We start from the raw sequence: 21064 nt of genomic DNA on the forward strand, positions 1-21064 counted from the left end.
AGGATTTTCAAAGTTTCCCCATTCCCTTCTTGCCATCTCCCTCCAACCAGGTGGCCAGCTGATGCTGATTGATCCCAACAATGTTTCTTCTCATGTCTGAATTTCACAAGCATGTGAGAAGTCTCAGGTGTGGGTTTTTCCCCCCCTGGCTTCTAATAAACCAGGTCCTCACACTTGAAATAAAGCCCACTTCAAGAGCTCGTCCTAGCTAGCCATGCAGCCTCACAGCAGGAGATTCCACTCTTCGGGGGCTTTCAGAACTTCAGAATCTAAAATCAGACACTTGGAATGACAGTACATGATGTGACCCCAGAGGAAATTTGCTTTCCTTTTCATGGGACATCTGTCGCTTTAGAATTCTCCGAGGGACACGCCTGGTGGAATGAACCTTCAGGGGGATGAGAACAAGAAAGATGGGGCCAAGAGATTTCATTATTACTGGCAAGGAGTGCAGGTAGGGGTCCTGCCTGGGAGGGCCCTTGCTGTCCTGGGTACCACATTTCTGGAGATTAACAGCTGGAGCAGACCTGGAGTGATGGAAAGCCAGGATGATGAAGGGGAAGCAGGCTCTGCAGTGTTAGGAAAGGTTTCAAACAATACAGCTTCCTCTGCCTGAAAAGACCAGGGCTCGGAAACAATCTAATCAAAGTCTCCGAAGATAATGATGAAGGGAAGTGAGAAGTTGTACATGGCCTTGTTCAGCTAACCCTACACCTGAGGACTAGGGAGCAGTCTCCAAATTGGAAGAAAGCCATGAGGGAACACTTAAAAGGAAATATAACTTTACACAGCAGGTAGGAAATCTGGGGGACTTACTAGCCCTGGAGGTGGTAGAAGCCATTTATAAACAGACTCAAAGCACATTGAGATGAATTTGTGGAATAGGAGATCCATTGTGGGTCACTGAGGAGAAGTCCAAATGTGTGACTAGAGTTTGCCATAATCTTTTGAAACTGACTTAATGTGCAGATATCAAATTTCTTGTTCCATGTTACATGAGATAGATGATGTTCACAAACACAACACCCTCTCTCCTGGGTATCTCCAAATTTTGGCCTCTGGCATAGACAAAACATGAGCTCTACCTACAACTTAATCATTTTCTCAAGCAAGGATATAAGAATGCTTGTGAATTGTTTCTAAAGGGAAAGATCCCTGGATACCTGGACCTAGGGCCCTGACAGGGGTGAGGCTGTGAAGATGAGTCAGCCAAAGCAAGTCAAACATCAGGTCTACAGATGATTTCAGACTGACTCAGTCATGACAAGTTTCTGAAACACTGCTAGGCATGGATCTGCGGTCTGTGACCATGAACAAGTAAGTCAAACTCAGGTCAGTATGAGCAAGAGTTTCCTAATCTATAAAATGGGCACTACAAATAGTACTTTGAAGTGTTTTTCTAAGGTTATGTAATAACTATTAGGACTATTAGGATAGTCTTTCATATACTGTAGAAATAAGGTAAAGGGTGGCTATTGTTTAGTCATTGTCAGTATAGCTGGGCTGGGACATAGAACTAAGATCTTGCCTTAGGCAGTCATGCTGCCTTGAATTTGATTCCATAGAAACTGACTAGTTTATCACTGATACCTCTGGTGGCTGTCTTGTCATATAAGGATACCTATGTCAAAATTGAATTTGGAACTTGAGTGAGGGGGTAGTTAGGTCTTTCTAAAAAACTGAAAACTTAACAGGTTGCTATGGGTTTACTGGGCTTCTCTTGTGGCTCAGCTGGTAAAGAATCCACCTGCAATGCGGGAGACCTGGGTTCAATCCCTGGGTTGGGAAGCTCCCCTGGAGAAGGGAAAGGCTATCCACTCCAGTATTCTGGTCTAGAGAATGCCATGGACTATGTAGTCCATGGGGTCGCAAAGAGTCGGACATAACTGAGTGACTTTCACTTTCATGGGTTTAATAGTGTTCCCTCAGGGACTTCCTTCACGGTCCAGTGATTAAGACTCCACACTCCCAATACAGGGGGCCTCAGTTTGACCCCTAGTCAGGGAACTAGATCCTGCATGCCTCAACTAAGAATCTACAGGCCACAACTAAAGAGCCCACACACTGCAAAAAAGATCAGAGATCCCAACTGTTGCAACTAAGACCTGATGCAGCAAAAAAAAAAAAAAAGTGTCCCTTCAAAATTCACCTGTTAAAGTCTTAAACCCCAGTACCTCAGAATATGACCTTATTTAGAAACAGGGTCATGATTAAAACTCTTCAAAAAATGGGCATAGAAGGAACCTACCTCAACAGAGTAAAGGCCATATATGATATGCCTAAAGCAAACATTATTCTCAGTGGTGAAAAACTGAAAGCATTCCCCCTAAGATCAGGAACAAGACAAGGGTGTCCACTTTCACCACTGTTATTCAACATAGTTTTGGCAGTCCTAGCTACAGCAATCAGAGAAGAAAAAGAAATAAAATGAATCCAGATTGGAAAAGAAGAAGTAATGCTATCACTGTTTGCAGATGACATGATACTGTATATAGAAAATCCTAAAGATAGTATGAGGAAATTACTAGAGCTAATCAGTGAATTTAGCAAAGTTGGAGAATACAAAATCAATACATAGAAATCACTTGTGTTTCTATATACTAACAATGAAAAATCAGAAGGAGAAATTAAGGAATCAATCCCATTCACCATTGCAACAAAAAGAATTAATTATCTAGGAATAAACTTACCTAAGGAGACAAATTGCCAACATCCGTTGGATTATGGAAAAAGCAACAGAGTTCCAGAAAAACATCTACTTCTACTTTCTTGACCATGCCAAAGCCTTTGACTGTGTGGATCACAACAAACTATGGAGAATTCTCAAAGAGTTGGGAATACCAGACAACCTGACCTGCCTCCTGAGATATCTGTATCCAGGTCAAGAAGCAACAGTTAGAACTGGACATGGAACAACAGACTGGTTCCAAATCGAGAAAGGAGTACATCGAGGCTATATATTTTCACCCTGCTTATTCAACTTATATGCAGAGAACATCATGAGAAATGCTGGACTGGATGAAGCACAAGCTGGAATCAAGATTGCCAGGAGAAATATTGATAACCTCAGATATACAGATGACACCACACTTATGGCAGAAAGTGAAGAGGAACTAAAGAGCCTCTTGATGAAAGTGAAAGGGGAGAGTGAAGAAGCTGGCTTAAAACTCAACATTCAGAAAACTAAGATCATGGCATCTGGTCCCATCACTTCATGGCAAATAGATGGGGAAACAATGGAAACAGTGATAGACCTTATTTTGGGGGGCTCCAAAGTCACTGTAGATGGTGACTGCAGCTACAAAATTAAAAGACACTTGTTCCTTGGAAGAAAAGCTATGACCAACCTAGATAGCTTATTCAAAAGCAGAGACGTTACTTTGCCAACAAAGGCAAAGTATGGTCTAGTCAAAGCTATGGTTTTTCCAGTAGTCATGTATGGATGTGAGAGTTGGACCATAAAGAAAGCTAGGCACCAAAGAATTGATGCTTTTGAACTGTGGTGTTGGAGAAGACTCTTGAGAGTCCCTTGGACTGCAAGAAGATCCAACCAGTCCATCCTAAAGGAAATCAGTTCTGAATATTCATTGGAAGGACTGATGCTGAAGCTGAAACTCCAATACTTTGGCCACCTGATGCCAAGAAGTGATTCACTGGAAAGGGCCCTGATGCTGGAAAAGATTGAAGGCAGGAAGAGAAGGGGACAACAGAGGATGAGATGGTTGGATGTCCATCACTCAATGGTCATGAGTTTGAGTAAACTCCAGGAGTTGGTGATGGACAGGGAGGCCTGGTGTGCTGCAGTCCATGGGGTTCCAAAGAGTCAGACATGACTGAGTGACTGAATTATAAAAATAAGGAGACAAAAGAACTGTACACAGAAAATTATAAGACACTGATGAAAGAAATCAAAGATGACATAAACAGATGGAGAGATAGTCCATGTTTCTGGGTAGGAAGAATCAATATTGTGACAATTACTATACTAACAAATGCAGTCTACAGATTCAGTGCAATCCCTATCAAATTATCAATGGCAGTTTTCACAGAATTAGAACAAAAATTTTCACAATTCATACGGAAACACAAAAGACCCCAAATAGCCAAAGCAATCTTGAGAAAGAAGAATGGAGCTGGAGGAATCAATCTTTCTGACTGCAGATTATACTACAAAGCTACAATCATCAAGACAGTATGTTACTGGCACAAAAAACAGAAATATAGACCAATGGAACACTATAGAGAGCTCATAAATAAGCCCATGCACCTATGGGTACCTTATTTTTGACAAAGGAGACAAGAATATACATGGGGCAAGGACAGCCACTTCAATAAGTGGCACTGGGAAAACTGGACAGCTACATGTAAAAGAATGAAATTAGAACACTCACTAACATCATACACAAAGATGAACTCAAAATAGATTAAAGACCTAAATGTAAGACCGGAAACTATAACACTCTTAGAGGAAAACATAGGCAGAACACTCGATAACATAAATCAAAGCAGGATGCTCCATGACCCACCTCCTAGAGTAATGGAAATAAAAACAAAAGTAAACAAGTGGGACCTGATTAAACTTAAAAGCTTTTGCACAGCAAAGGAAATGCTAAGCAAGGTGAAAAGACAACCCTCAGAATGGGAGAAAATAATCACAAATGAAACAACTGACAAAGGATTAATTTCCAAAATATACAAGCAGCTCATACAACTCAATGCCAGAAAAACAAACAACCTAATCAAAAAGTGGGAAAAAAAACCTAAATGGACATTTTTCCCAAGAAGACATAGAGATGGCTAACAAACACATGAAAAGATGCTCAACACTGCTCATTATTAGAGAAATGCAAATGAAAACTACAATGAAATATCACCTCACACTAGTCAGAATGGCCTTCATCAAAATGTCTATTAACAATAAATGCTGGAGAGGGTGTGGAGAAAAGGGAATGCTCCTGCATCATTGGTGGAGATGTAAATTGATACAGCCACTTTGGAAGACAGTATGGAGATTCCCTTAAAAACTAGGAATAAAACCACCACATGACCCAGCAATCCCACTCCTGGGCATATACCCTGAGGAAACCAGAGTTGAAAAAGAAACATGTATCCCATGGTTCATTACAGCACTATTTACAATAGCTAGAACATGGAAGCAACCTAGATGTCCATCAGCAGATGAATGGATAAAGAAATTGTGGTACATATACACAATGGAATATTATTCAACCATAAAAAGGAATGCATTTGAGTCAATTCTGATGAGGTGGATGAACCTAGAGCCTATTATACAGAGTGAAGTGAGTCAGAAAGAGAAAGATAAATAACATATTCTAATGCATATAGACAGAATCTAGAAAAATGGTACTGAAGAATTTATTCACAGGGCAGCAGTGGAGAAACAGACATACAGAATAGACTTATGGACATGGGGAGAGGGAAAGAGAGGGTGAGATGTATGGAAAGAGTAACATGGAAACTTATATTACCATATGTAAAATAGATAGCCAACAGGAATTTGCTGTATGGCTCTGTATGTACCTAGGGGGTGTGATGGGGTGGCTGGCGGATGCGAGGGAGGTTCAAAAGGGAGAGTATATATGTATACCTATGGCTGATTCATGTTGAGGTTTGACAGAAAACAACAAAATTCTGTAAAGCAATTATCCTTCAATAAAAAATAAATTTAAAAAAAACAGGGTCATTGCAGATATAATTAGAAAAGGGAATACTTGTGATGAAGTGTCTGAAAATTTGGCTGAATTGCATTCTTCTGTTTGTGGCAAATACAACTTGAAAATAATAAGCCTGGATATTTCATGGAGGAGATTTCCAAGTCAAGTGTTGACAGTGTGGACTGATTCCTCCTTGCTGCTTATAGTAAAAGCTGAGACGAGAGAAAGAAATTGAACGAGGAGCTGCTAAGCAAAAAGAAACTGGAACTTGAAGATATGGAAAATTCTCATCCTATGATATTGCAAAAAAAACTGGCACCTACTGCATGTTCTGGATGGAGCACCAGGGGCGTGGCCAGATAACATTTTGCTACAGATAACAGTAAGGTCATTTGTGGATACAACAACCAGAAGGTACAGAGCCAGGACAAAAATGAAGGAAAGCTGTCAGACTCTGGGTATCTTACAGGCAGGAAATGGGTAAATAGAGCTGTTTGGCTGCAAATGGGTGATCCTTCAAATAAGGGGGAAATGACCCTGAGAGAAAAACCACTTCTATTCCAGAGGCAAGGGCCACTGCTCAGAACTGAGCAGGTGAGGTTGCTGCCTGTATGGGCCCAGAGGACAGAGCATCTGGCCAAGAAGGATTATTTTAAGGCAAAAAATCCAGTGGAGTTTACACTGCTAGATTTCAGACCTGCTTGCCTTTTCCTTCTGACTTCTCCCTTTCGGAATGGATTATCTATCATGTGCCTGTCCCATCATTGAATTTTGTCTGTAGTCTCAGGTTCACCAGTAAAGAGGAATTTTGCCTCAGGATAAAAATCATACCCTGAGTAACACCCATACCTGATTTATATGATGTTTGAATGAGATTTAGGACTTAAGAACTGGTGTTGGGATGGGTTGTCCTTTGGAGACATTGGACTGGGGTGACTGTATTTTGCATATAAGAAGGACATCAATTTGGAAAGACTAGGGAATTCCATGGCAGTCCAATAGTTAGGACTCTGCACTTTCACTGCAGGGGCACAGGTTCAATCCCCAGTCAGGGAACTAAGATCCCGTAAGCCACACAGTGCAGCCCCCTCCAAATAAATGGGGGGACCAGCACCTCAGAATGTAACCTAGTTTGGAATTAGGGTGTTGCAAACAGTAATCAATTAAGATGAGGTCATACTCATCTCAACTGGCGTAGAGTGGACTCTAACCCAACATGACTGGTGTCCTTATCAAAAGGGGAAATGTTGACACAGACATGCACACTGGGAGAATCCCATGTGAAAATTGGAGTCATGCTGTCAGAAGCCAAGGAACTAGCAGGAACTAGGAGAAAGGCCTGGAAAAGAGCTTTCTCTAGCACCTTCAGAGGGAGCATGGCCATACTGGCATCTTGACCTTGGACTTCCGGCCTCCAGAACTGGGAGACAATAGATGTCTGTTAAGCCACTCAGTCTGCGGTAGTTTGCAACAGCAGCCATAGCAAACTAATACACAGGTTTAGTATGAACTAAACATCTAAACACAAATAACTAAAAACATTTTTTAAACGTTCCCATCAGATAGAAAATTAAACTCTTCACATATTAGTAATTGAATGCTGTCACATGGAATGGTTCAGTATTTCTGAAATCATTAGTGATTTATTGAACATGGACTGATTACCTTGCACAGTAGATTAAGATGAGAATTAACCCATTTTGAAAACCTCCAAATTTTCATACCAAATTCAGTGAATTTATGAGCAAAGACTAAAAGGACCTATGAATAAAACCCAAGAACTGGGGCTTCCTTGGTGGTCCAGTGGCTAAAAATCCACCTTGCAATGCAAGGGACACTGGTTCGATTCCTGGTCCAGGAAGATCCCACATGCCATGGAGCAAATAAACCCACGAACCACAACTGCCGAGTCCACACATCTAAAGCCTGTCCTCTGGAGCAAGAGAAGCCACTGCAATGAGAAGCCTGCATACCACAACAAAGACTAGCCCATGCTCACCACAACTAGAGAAAGCCGGCTAGCCGCAGTGAAGACCTACCACAACCGAAATATAAATAAATAAATAAATGTGAAAAAAAAAAAAAAGAGAGCTTAAGAGCTTTTGTAGAAAGTAGGTGTCGGGGAGGAATAAATTTTTCTTTGCCCTTCTAGGTTCTTCAGGCTGGTCTAAGAGTTAAACTGACATCAGAGAGATTAACAGGAGAAAGTCAAACAGTAATAACGTGTACATGGGAGAGACTCAAAAAAACTGAGCAACTTGTCATAATGACTGAAACCCTCACCTTAAATACCATCTTCAGCTAAAGACACAAGAGGATGTTGAGGGTGGGGAGAGCAGTTATGGGAGGTGAATTATGGGAGGTAACCAGGAAAGCACAGTAAACAAAGGTGAGGTTAATATGTGGATTTAGGTCATTGCCTTCTCCACTGATAAGACTGTCTAAAGATTTGGTCATCCTCCTCTTCCTAGTATATCTATGAAACACCCTCACAAATGGAGATTTCTGTTGTAAATGTAAATTTTTCTTAAAAGGGGAAACTCCTATTTGGTGTTCAGAGTTTTTCCCATGTCTGCTGTTTCTCAGAAAATAACCGGCTTAAAATTAATATACTAAAGAGATATATTTGGGAGTGGGAAATTCTGTTCCCCTACATAGACATGGCAAAGGGTATTTATATTTAGATGACATATAGACACCTACTCATATTGGTACATACACACAGATACACATACACACAGGTATATGTATGTACTCACACATTAAAGTTATACTGTCTTCTTGATGTGAAAGAAATCTATCATCGTACGTATGTGTTGGGTGTTCATCCTCTTTGGCCTAGAGTTCTGCCCATCTCCCTGGCTGGCTGTGTTCTAAAGCTTAGCGAGCTCATGGGAACTGATCCAGGAGCACCTGTTATCACCAGTCCCAACCCTGGTGATTCTGACCGCCAAAACTCAACCTCTCAGAACATACAGCTATTCAAAGTCAGACCCAGAGAAACAAGCCCAGGGGGAAAAAAAAATCTGCATTTTAGATCAAAACATTTTGAAGAGGAAAAAAAAAAAAGGGAGGGGCACCTAAGAGTGAGAGAGATTGATTCTTTTCTCACAAATGAAGTCAAGATTATTCATTCCTGCCCTTTTTTAAGGACAATTAATAGGAATTTCTCAAACTCAGAATGTCGAAACCATTAGTAGCTGATCACTTGAAGTCAGAATGCAGCTGTTATGATTAATGGCTGAATTTTAAATATTTCAGACAGATCAAGAAATTCTCGCACACTCCCCTGCTTGTCATGTGGGCCTCCCCAGGATGCTGGAGACAGTATGATGGCATCTCAACAGGTTCTTCCCTCAATAGAATTCTGCATAATTCAAAAAAAAATAAAACCCTAACGAAAATTCAAGTCCTCCCATTCATCAGGCAGCATGAGGTAGAATGGTGTAGTAGAAACAGTACTGATGAATTTGGAAGGAAAAAAAATTTTTTTGTCTTTTTATGCAACCTTAGGTACATCACTCAAATACTCAGTTTTCTCATTTGAAAAATGAAAGTGAAGATGGTAAAGCCTTCCTTTGCTGATATATAGAAAATTCAAAAGAAAAAAGAAAGAACAAAATATTAAGTGCTATTCAAATAAAAAGTACTGGATCCTCCTTTGTACAAGACACATGGACATCAATGAAACTGAATGAGGGAGAGGAGGATATTAAGAATGAATAAGGCCTGATTCTACTATCAAGGAAATTTCAGGCCAGTAGGCATACAGAGTCACAGTACAGATAATCATATTTCAGGTAGAAAAAGGAAATACCATAGAACTTGGGGGTTACCTCAGGCCTGGGGAATGGTAACAAATCAAAGAAGGCTTCAAGGAGGAAGTGATATTTGTGATAGAAGTTAGCTGAGACTTGGAGGTCCTGCTTCCTGAATTTTGCTGAGTTTGGGGAGCCAGCAGGGAAACCAATGCCACTGAGGGAACGTGAAACCTTCCAATTCCCTCGCTGAAGCAGGAACCCAGTGTTCTTGTTAAGCCGCCTGAAAGCATGGCAAAAATAGAACAGGTCAAGCGTGTCTCCATATCAAACCATTTCCATCTCCCCAGCGTTACTAAAAATGAAAGGGCGATCATCTGGAAGGGGATGATATGCCCTTGTTCATATCTATCAGATGCTTTAAAGCCCCCCAAATCCTTGCTACACTTGAGATGAAGGAAAAGGAGACTGCCATGGTAGATGACTCTTTAAAAAAAAAAAATGTCTAAAAAGAGAACAGTAAAATATAAAGAAATAGTTAAGAAGATGGAAACCATGGGGGATCATGCCTGGCCCTCCTCCCTGGAAACATGATGAGAGTAATCCAGGATCTCCATTCCAGTCCACCTTCTGCACCCCTGAGGTTGGTTTTGATCACATTACCATTATGCTCAGTGGACGTGGCTCCCTGGTGCCTACAAAATTAAGCTCACATCTTTTAAATTAAAATCCTCCATGACAGGATCCCAACTGATTTTTCCAACATTTTCTTCTGTCTTTAACTTCATTATCTCTTCTCTTTGTTCCAGCCAAACCGGATGACACACTCTCCCTGAATCTGGTCTGAACTTTCCTGCCCTCTTCATGTTCAGGCTCTTATTCTCCTGCCCTTAAAGCCTCTATCCCAACATTCACCTTTCAAAATTGAAGCTATTGTTCCAGGACCAATTCAAATCTCATCGCCATCCAATTAAACAATAATTTCCCTGAGCCCCTGCCATGAGCTCCTTCCAAATGCTCACTGGAGATGTAAAGATGAGTAGCACCTGTCTGGCACTCTACTTGCTACTTCAGGAAGAAAAGACAGACACTTAAACAAGTATCTATTAAAATGCCCTATGCTAGTATGCATAATGCATTGTGCAGACCCTGGACCTTAACCCATAGGCATGGGAGTCTTTTAAAGGTTATTTTAGGATCAATGTCTGATATTATATGTTTGATGTTACCTGATAATTCTGACAGTGCTATGGAGGGCAGCCTGAAGGCAAAGGTAGCAGTTGAGAAGCTATTCTTACAGTCCACAGATGACAGAATGGGTAGTTGCACCATGATAGAGGTGGTGTTCATAAAAAAGAAGTGATGAATCAACAAGGACCTACTGTATATCACAGGGAACTCTGCTTCATGTTATGTGGCAGCGTGGATGGAAGGGGAATTGAGGGGAGAATGGACACATGTAAGTCCCTTTGCTTTTCACCTGAAACTATCACAATATTGTTAATTGGCTATACCCCAATAAAAAACTGGAGAAGGCAATGGCACCCCACTCCAGTACTCTTGCCTGGAAAGTCCCATGGACGGGGGAGCCTGGTGGGCTGAAGTCCATGGGGTTGCTAAGAGTTGGACACAACTGAGTGCCTTCACTTTCATTTTTCATTTTCATGCATTGGAGAAGGAAATGGCAACCCACTCCAGTGTTCTTGCCTGGAGAATCCCAGGGACAGGCGAGCCTGGTGGGCTACCGTCTACAGGGTCGCACAGTCGGACATGACTGGAGCGACTTAGCAGCAGCAGCAATAGAAAACTGTGGGAAAGATGCTTTGCAAGATTGAAGGCAGAAAGAGAAGAGGGCGACAGCGGATGAGATGGTTGGATAGCATCACTGATTCAATGGACATGCACTCAAGGCAAACTCCAGGAGACAGTGAGGGACATGGAAGCCTGGCACACTGCAGTCCATGGGGTTGCAAAGAGTCAGACACAACTTGGCAACTGAACAACAACAGCAAACAATAGGAAATTAAAAAAATTTTTTAACAAGAAACAATACCTGCAAGGCTTCATCTGTTAGGACTCTCCTAATCTACCTGTATCTATCTTTGGGTAGATATTATTTCTTTCTGCTACTGAACCACTACTTGTATTTTTCTATGTATTGGCATTTTTGACTCATATTACAGTCAATTTTATATTTTATCCCCCCACTATTAAACCAAAAATTCCTGAGTTTGAATTTTGGTAAGTGCTGAAGAAATGAGTGAAGGGACTTGTTGACTTAGAAATGTTTGATTGCCAGAAATAGAATCCTACACTCAAAGAAAGGGAGGTTTATTATCAGGATGCAAAGACAGCTCATGGAAACTGGGGCCAGGAAACAGAATCAGGCCCCAGGAAGGAACTTCCAGGTTAGGGACAATTGTGAGCCAACTCTCTGGGTATGGATCTCTCAGTTCAGATTCTTAAAAGTGAAAATCTGTCTACCCTAGGTACAGACAACTGTGGCCAGGGAGGGGTTGGGGTTACATGATACAAGCATAGCAAAGAAGATCATTTCTTACCTGAATAAAACATCTTTATTAGAGATAATTATTTCAAAACACTTCACAGTCATTGGTCTCAAGTATTCACAAATCACAGTTCTGTGAGATAGTAATGGGTCATTTTTCTCCCCTTAATCTCCCTTTTATAAGCAAGTAAAGCAGCTCAGAGAAGCTACACGATTCGCTCAGAAAGTATCACACAGGAAGTCATTTGTAGAACAAAATAGCTTAATCTAGAAATACACATTTTTCAAATTCAAGACTGGTTTGATCAGATTATATGATGTTTCAAAACATTCCTAACTCATCCATTTATAGAACAGTATTTTCCAAGCACTTATAAGGACGATACCCTGAACCTGGGATTGGGATGAATCTTTTAAAGTGAAATATTTTACTCATCCTGATCATAGAAGCAAAGTGATATCTTTCAATTTACCACTAAAGAAATGAGGCAAATGGGAAAGTGTTTTATTAAAGTACTGAAACTCCTCCCCAAAGTTTCTATAATTAGTTCAGGTACTTAGTGATATTCTAAAGTTATTTTATTTGGCAATAATATTTAAGATTAATATATTCTCTCTGGTGTCTATAGTAACCGGTCTTGTGGCATAGTATGAAGATTGGGGATTTATTTATATTTAGGCTTCACCCAAGAGGAAGATTTTTGTATAATTTATTGTTACATTTAGAGAGCATAAAACCTTTAGGCCACAATGTGTAGTTAATATTCAGAATTAAGTCAGTTGATTATGCATCAACTGGTAGGTCAAATTCAGCTTTGTGTGCTATAATTTATAATACAGGGTTTTGCCTGGAGCAACATGGAAGCCCCGAAGCAGTGCTGTGAATTATTACAACTAAATCGGGCACTATCTGCCAAAATATACACGATTGCTTGTATTTCTATTGCACGAAGGCTATAAACATGATTTCTGAGAGCTCTGTGCTGCAAGGACATCTAAATAAAATATCAGTTTCATGACCAGTGTCAGCATTTAGAAACTTCTTTCCTTTATTTGCAGCTGCTACAAGTCTTGGTTTCTGTGGCAATTCACTTCTTAGCCACTTACTAAATGGCAGTTTACAGGTTTTATGACCACACAGTGTAAGCATATTTCTCTCTTTTCATGGATGCTCAAACTACCCTGCAGTACACTTATGATCATTATTAAAACTGCATTTGGAAAGCATCCTTACATATGGCATTTAATAAGCCAAGATACTTTAATAAAAGATTCAGTACACACTTAAGCTGTATTATGAATTTCTTTTGTTGAACAAGTTGTGTTTTTGATCTCTGTTTACCCAGCCCCTTAGCTAAGATTTCTAAACTAAAATGTGAATGGCCTCTTCTTGGATTGTAGATTTCAACTGTCTTTTTTTTTCTTAATTGGTGGAAAACTGCTTTACAGTTTTGTGTTGGTCTCTGTCATATAACAATGCAAATCAGTCAACTGTCTTAATTCCAAGGGAGACTCTGTTCTCTGAACAAAGGCCAGCAAATGTAGCCACCTCTTTGTGATGGATGAGTGGATTTCCTATTTTACAGATCTGTAAAAATTACAGAAAACAATTTTAATCTAAACTTTCCAAAGTAAGAGAAGGTTAGTAAACTCTAGAACATGCAATCTATATACATGACCATTTACATGATGATTACAAAGAGCGTACAATCAAATTTTTTATATTACTGAATTCTGACCTACTCTATCCAAGTGAAAGTCAAAGCCCAAAACTAACATTAGAAAAATGTTCAAGTTAACCAGGGGCAAAATTACATCACACATCCCAGGCACTTGGGAGGCAAGGTTGGTTCCAGCTATCCCTGTCTCTCTCTTCTTCTGCCAAGGGTACATGCTATTGGCATCAGTGGGGTAAATGGAGCCAAGGAAGTAAAAACAACTAGAAACAGATTTTGCCCTAATGAAAACTGGGTATTTTTTTATAGTCATAGTTGTCCAAAAGTTTTGAAAGGAAACAGTAAGGGCAAAGATACTAGGGTGCGAATGAGCTTGGCAAATTGAAGGAACACCCAAAGTTCTATATTTATAAGGAAAAGACTCCTGACTCCAGCTTTTGGTAAACTAGCAGTTTCAGTTTGGGTTACCAAATTTAGTAATCCTTAGTATTAATTTACACTGTAAGATTCTAATAAATAAAGCTCTGCTGCTGCTGCTAAGTCGCTTCAGTCGTGTCCGATTCTGTGCGAAATAAAGCTCAGATCTATACAAAAACAAAAGCAAAAAAAAAAATAAACTAACAAAATCTTTCTTATGGATACAGCGTTTGCCCATAAGAATCAAAGAAAAGGACTGGAATTTTAAGCCAAATCTTTGTCTGTCAAGAAACTGAACAAAATCAAGCTTTAAAAATCACCAGAAAATACCAGGGCCTCTCTCCTTCTTGTTTCCAGATAGTGCAGGATGAGTTATTCTTAGCTAGGAGCCCAGTTCACTGATGCTGCTGAGGGAGAATATCTGGAAATGCCCGTGGGAGCCCCAACCACTGATGTGACATCAGTTGTCTCATGCGATGCAGAAGAGGAGAGAACTGTCCAAGCAACTGTGGTACCTGGTTCGCTTGACTTTATGTATGATCACTGGAGTCTTCCCCACACTGAGATGCTATACACCTACACCTCCTGCCTAAAAGGACAGGGATGTGCCAACCTTCAGCCAGCATGCAACAGAACACCTTCTCCAATGTGGCATGCTGCCTCCAAAATGGCGGTAAGCTACTTTGAAGCAGTGATTATATTGAACACACGTTTTTTATCATTTTGGCTTGAGCAAGGAGCACACAGGTGTGGGAAGAGGCCACCCCTGGCAGCCACAGGGGCCCAGCCCTGTCCTAGAGGTGCAATCACCTCCTGTCACCTGTGATGGGACCACCAAGCACATATCTGAAGGTGAAATCTGGCTCATGCCATGAACTGCTTTACATGCCCGGCTAAAGAAAACAGGTGCGTGGCCCCCTCACATCAGGGAACTCACTGTTCAATGGGACATGTGACTCAGCAAGCTGCAGCAGGTGTGCAGCCTGGCAGGCAGGCCCCGAACAAGCTTCTGGAAGGATATGGGACAACAGCAGTGTGCTACCTGGCTGCTCTTTTGTGTTGCCTCCTAAGCCCACAAGGCTGAGAACATGCCAAAGCCCTTACTACTGCAACATCAGGGAGAATTGCAGGCAGCAGCCAAAAGGTTTGGGATTGCAGGCAGATGGTCTTTAGTGTAAATAATCACCAACCTGAGAGTCTCCATGCTTCAGGAAACCCCTAAGGTTCAGTTAGGCTCCATCTTTCCACCCTTCATATATTCAAATATTTGTGAAGCACCTGCTAGTCTCAATATTTTTAAAGCAGATTTTCAAATCTTATATGTACCACTTACCAGGTTTCCCACATGTATGAAAAAAACATCACTACATTCTTCTGCCTTGGCCCAGAGTTACAGTATTACCTAACACCAAACAATATGTTTGTTCCCACTTTAATAATTTTTAAATCAGAAGTATTACAATTATTATTGGCTTCCTTGGTGGCTCAGACAGTGAAGAATCCACCTGAAATGCAGGATACCTGGGTTGGGAAGATCCCCTGGAGGAGAGCATGGCTACCCACTCCAGTATTCTTGCCTGGAGAATCCCCATGGACAGAGGAGCCTGGCAGGCTACCGTCCATGGGTCACAAAGAATCGGACATGACTGAGCAGCTAAGCACAAGATTACAATTATTTATTTTTCTCTAAAAACCAGTAATATAATACATATTACATAGAATTCTTCTATGGTATCTTAAGCAAAAAGAAATAAATCTCAATTTTCACTGACCAAAATTAGCTTTTACAAACAAAAGATTCTAAGTAAGACATGGGTTTTAAATGGGAGAACGAGAACAAGCTACTGATGCACACAAGAATGTGGATGAGTCTTAAACATGTGACACTGAGTGAAAGAAACCGGACACAAAGGCTACATCCAGTATGATTCCACTTATACAGTATTCTTGGAAAGATAAAGATACAGAGACCAGATCAGTGAGTGGTTGCCAAAGACTGAGGGCAAAAGGACGGTTTGACTACAAAAGAAGATAAGAGATTTTGGAGGTGATAAAACTATTTTGTATCATGACTGTGTGATGGTTGCATAACTGGATATAGTTTGTCAAATCTCTTAGAACTATACACTAAAAAGGGTGGATTTTTCTAGGAAAATTAAAAAAAGGAAAATTCTTTTCAAATAATTAAAGAATTATGTTGTGGGGAAATGCAAAAAGAAGTTGGATGAATGCTTAATTATTATTGCAATGCAGATGATAGACAAATTCTAAATAAAAGTGACCCACGTTGGTAGAAAATTCTGGGCACACAGAACTATAGGAAAGACCTAGAGTTTACTTTGCATGAGTGCATGCTAAGTTGCTTCAGTCATGTCCAACTCTTTGCAACCCTATGGACTATAGCCTGCCAGGCCCCTCTCTCAATGGGATTCTCCAGGCAAGAATACTGGGGTGGGTTGCCACTTCCTTCTCCAGGGGATCTTCCCAACCCCGGGATTGAACCCATGTCCCTCACATTGGCAGACAGATTCTTTGTCACTGAGCCACCAGGGAAGCCAGAGTTTACTTTAAATATCCTCAAATGCTAAGTCAATACTTACAGGCACAGAGCTGCTCAAGCATTTATGTAACCTCACATACATTCAGGGAAAAGGAGAGAGGGGAGTTAGGCTCCTTTACCTTTTCTGCAGGGGGGAAAAAAAGAGTCCCTAGCACAAAGAGTTACTCTCAGTTTATAAGAAAGTAAACTCCACAAAGACAGGGAGTTTGAATTACATACTGATGCATAGCTAGTACTCTAGAAAGTGTAGACACATATCAGAAGTACAGTGTTGAATACAGCGTTGAAGCTGATCTGCCTAGATTAACTCAAAGGATCATCCCCCATTTCCAAATACACAGATGCGTGAGATAAAATTTAACAAAAGAATGTTAAGTACGTAATGGGGCTCAAACCCAAGACAGGTGACAAAACTAAAAAGGAAGAAGGTGACAAAACAAAGCCACGGTTACGGACAAAAGCCAACTAAAATGGCCCATGGGACTCTTGTATTTGAACTTAAGTCCTAATAGCTGGGAGATGGATTTCCGATATGGGCAAGGAGTGGAGAGAAACCAAGGGTTTCATGACCTTGAAAAGCTAAAACTGATCCTGCCAGAACTCAAGGAGGGCTTCTTCAGATCTGGAACAGAGTCTGGAAGAGCTTCACCAACTGGTTTGGGAAGCAGAAAGGAAGCTTGACATCCACTGAACCAGGATAAAAAGAGTCGCGTGCAAGAAGTTGGGACCCCCATCTGTGCCATTTAAATGTATGGAGTCTACAATCATGACTTGCATATTATGTGACCTCCAACCTTAAGTGAGAAGTTAACATGGACTGGGGACCAGGGAGCCCTGGCAAAGGCAACCACCAAGTTTACCACTTGAGACTCCCACAGAAAGCAAACCCCACATAAATTGACCCATAACCCAAGATTACAGATAATGTAAGCTAAAACAACACTATGTAAAGAGTCAGCCAATGCAACCATTGTGCCTATAAATAAAAAGGCAATTTAAAAGAGGTCTTAAAATAATTATGATTAGATGTTCAAAGCAGAAGCAAATTTGCTGTAAAGTTAATGAAGCTAATGCTTCTGGGCCTCTCACGGGCACAGCCCCTTTCCAAGGCCCTGGGAGGGACCTTAGGAATGTACTCACAGGGCCTCATGTTGTTATAAAATTTACAAAAGATATTTTAACCTTAATTAGTTGAGACCACTGTCTCTTTCCGTTCTGTCTCACTCACACTTCTATTTTTATCTGAAGATATGAGAATGGCAATGGACATCTTTGGGATTAGATTGGAGTTGAGATGTATTTTGAAAATGTATTGTTTGGAGTTATTCAGATATATTGATGAGGATAATAGTCATTTCTGTATAGTGACATGAAGGTATAGGACCAAAGATTGTATCCTACTGTAAACTTATCCTAGAGTACCCTGCACCACAAATATGTAGAAAAGATAAAACAACTGAGATCTTAGAGTCTCATATGTAGAAAATTCTTTCAATTCTTAAAGATAATATATGAAAGAAATTAGAGTTCTTCCCAAATTTGACAGTGATTCTTATATTGCCAAAAGCTATGTGTGAAGCTGAAACTAATTTTTATAAACCACAAATAATAAAGGTTAAATTCTAATTTAACACTAATCTCAAGTATACTAGAGAAAAGACTGAATTATCTCTCTGTTCTCCCTTTAAAAATACTATAAATGTGTCATAGGAAGAGGAAGTCAAGGATTGAGCTGTGTTGGGTACTTAATAAATAAAAGTATTTTACTTTTATGGACTTTTTTGTGGTATCTGGCAGCTTTTTGAACTAACAATTTTTGTGGTTTCTTTTCTCATTCCAAACAAATATTACCTAGTATATTTAAGTTTGTATCTGTAATTGTTTACTTTTTTTTCTTAAAGACGGGCTGTCAAAAATGCTTCAGGTTCCACAAATCTTTGACCTCCCCCTGGTTCAGAAGCTAACAGAAAGAACAGAAGTTATATGCCAAATATAGGGCAGCATGAAAAAGAAAATATTTTAAAAAGAATCAAATAGAAAATCTAGAAATAAAAATATCAAGTCAGTGAAAAAAATTCAGTGAAAGAGGTGAACAGAAAACTAGACAGAACCACTGAGAGATTAACTGAAATATAAAAATAGATATAAGAACACTTCAAAATGCAACACAGAAAGAAAATATGAAAAAGAGTTAAGACACATGAAAGTTACAGATTTCCAACATACACATTATGAGTTCCACATGGAAATAGAAAGAATGAAAACGAGAAAATATTCAAAGAGATAATACTCAAGAATTGTCTAGAAATGAAAACCAAAGTCCTCATATTGTTGAAATGTACAAAATCATGAGAAGAATAAATTAAAGCAAATGCACACATATACACACTGTAATAAAACAGTATATTATAAAAAAGAGACAACTTTAAAAGCCATCAGAGACAAAAAGATAAATTAACAAGCTTTAAATAAAATTAGGCTGACTGAGGACTTCAATCAGCAACAGCAGACGCTAGAAGACAATGGAACATGCTATCCAGTTAAACCACCATTCAAAAATGAATGCTAGGGACTTTCCTATAATTCTATAAAACGTATTTGGCTAGTACTCTTCAAAGTGTAAAGATCATGAAAGATAAAGAAAAGTGAGGAACTACCCCAAACTGGTGTAGACGAAGATTAACTAAATGCAGTGTGTGATCCTGGATTGAATCCTGGATTGGATCTAGATCCTAGAAAAGTATAACTTAGGACCAATTGAAAAAATGTAAATATGGTTTATAGAATAGCAACGAGTATTATACTAATGCTAATTTCCTAGTTTTGATCATTTTACTGTGATTATTTGAGGGTGAAGAAGAAGGATATGCTAAAATTAGCTGTACTACTTTTGCAACTCTCTGTAAGTCTGAAATTATTATAAAACTTAAGAAATAAAAATATACTTAAAAGATTCCATATCAACATTTTAGGAGTACCATTAAAGAATAAAAACAAAGAAAAGACAGGAAACTTAAGCATTCCTACTGAAAACATTAAGAGGGAGAAAAACAGAAGCAAAGAAATAGCTTGTGAATACAGAACAAAGTAAGATGGTAATGTATAGTAAAAAGATATTAGCAAAGCGGGAAGCAGAATTTATAGCAAAATGCATGAAAATAAGAATGTAGTTTAGGATGATTAACACAAGCTGCTGTGACTGACCAACTCCCCAAATCCAAATGGTATAATATGTAAAGTCTGACATCAGTGACAAGGCCTATGTCACCTGGAACATATGGTCTCCAGGATGATCTCCAGAACTCATCAGATGGCCCCAAGCTAACAGCAAGGATGCAGAGCACAAACTACACACGCCACAAAGAGGGGACACTATAATGCTAACAGGGAAAGCAGCATCAGCGAGATGTAACAATCATGAATTTCTGTGTGGTCAGCAGTTTCTTCTCACATAAAGCAAAAAGTGACAAGAGTTACACTGATACGCTGACACGCTGACAAATTGAAACCACGCGTGGGAATTCTTCACACGTCAATTAGAGATTACTGTTAGCTGCTCAGTTGTGTCCAACTCTTTGCAACCATACAGACTGTAGCTCACCAGGCTCCTCTTTCCATGTGATTTCTGAGGCAAGAATACTAGAGTGGGTAGCCATTCCCTTCTCCAGATGATCTTCCTGACCCAGGGATCGAACCCAGGTCTCCTGCATTGCAGGCAGATTCTTTACCATCTGAGCCACCAGGAAAGCCCAGTAAGAGATCAAACAAACCACAAATTAGCAGAAAGATAGAATTTGAGCAGCACTAATGCCAGTTTCAATCTAATAGTAATACAAAGAGCCCTGCCACCCATGTGGAGAATGCACATTCTTTTCACATATGTGGAACGTCATAAGTTGATTACCTACTGAATCATAAAGGTTGTTTCCAGAAGCCCCATGGAGTCTGTCATTAAGAATTCACAATATTACTTGAAAGTAATTATAAAAAAATAAAGCAGAAAAAGATAAAAGACATAAATTTAGAAAATGAAAGTCATACTGCTAGGTAACCAATGAGTTAAAGAAAAAAAATATAGACTTGGAGGTTATGAAATATTTGTAACTGAATAAAAGTGAAAGCATATATATCAAAATTATGCTACCTGAAGACAGAAAAAAATTATAGAAAATTTGTAGTTTTAAATTCATGAATTAAATATTGAAAATAAATGAGTTAAATATTCAATTTAGGGAGTTGGAAAAGAAAAACAGAGCCAACCCAGAGAAAGTAAAAGAGAATAAATTTAAAAGATATGAGCAAAATCTTATAGAAAAATATATTAATGGTCTATAAAACCAAAAGCTGATTTTTGAGTGACCAGTCAGGAAAAGAAAACCTCAAGCAAGTCTACCCAATGAAAAAGTAAAGAAAAAGTGATAAATTGTATCTGCAAAGAGTATCCTATGAAAGAATTGAATTATTATAAA

Source organism: Bison bison, unplaced genomic scaffold, assembly GCF_000754665.1.
Source record: "Bison bison bison isolate TAMUID 2011002044 unplaced genomic scaffold, Bison_UMD1.0 scf7180017864146, whole genome shotgun sequence".
Taxonomy (NCBI): Eukaryota; Metazoa; Chordata; class Mammalia; order Artiodactyla; family Bovidae; genus Bison; species Bison bison.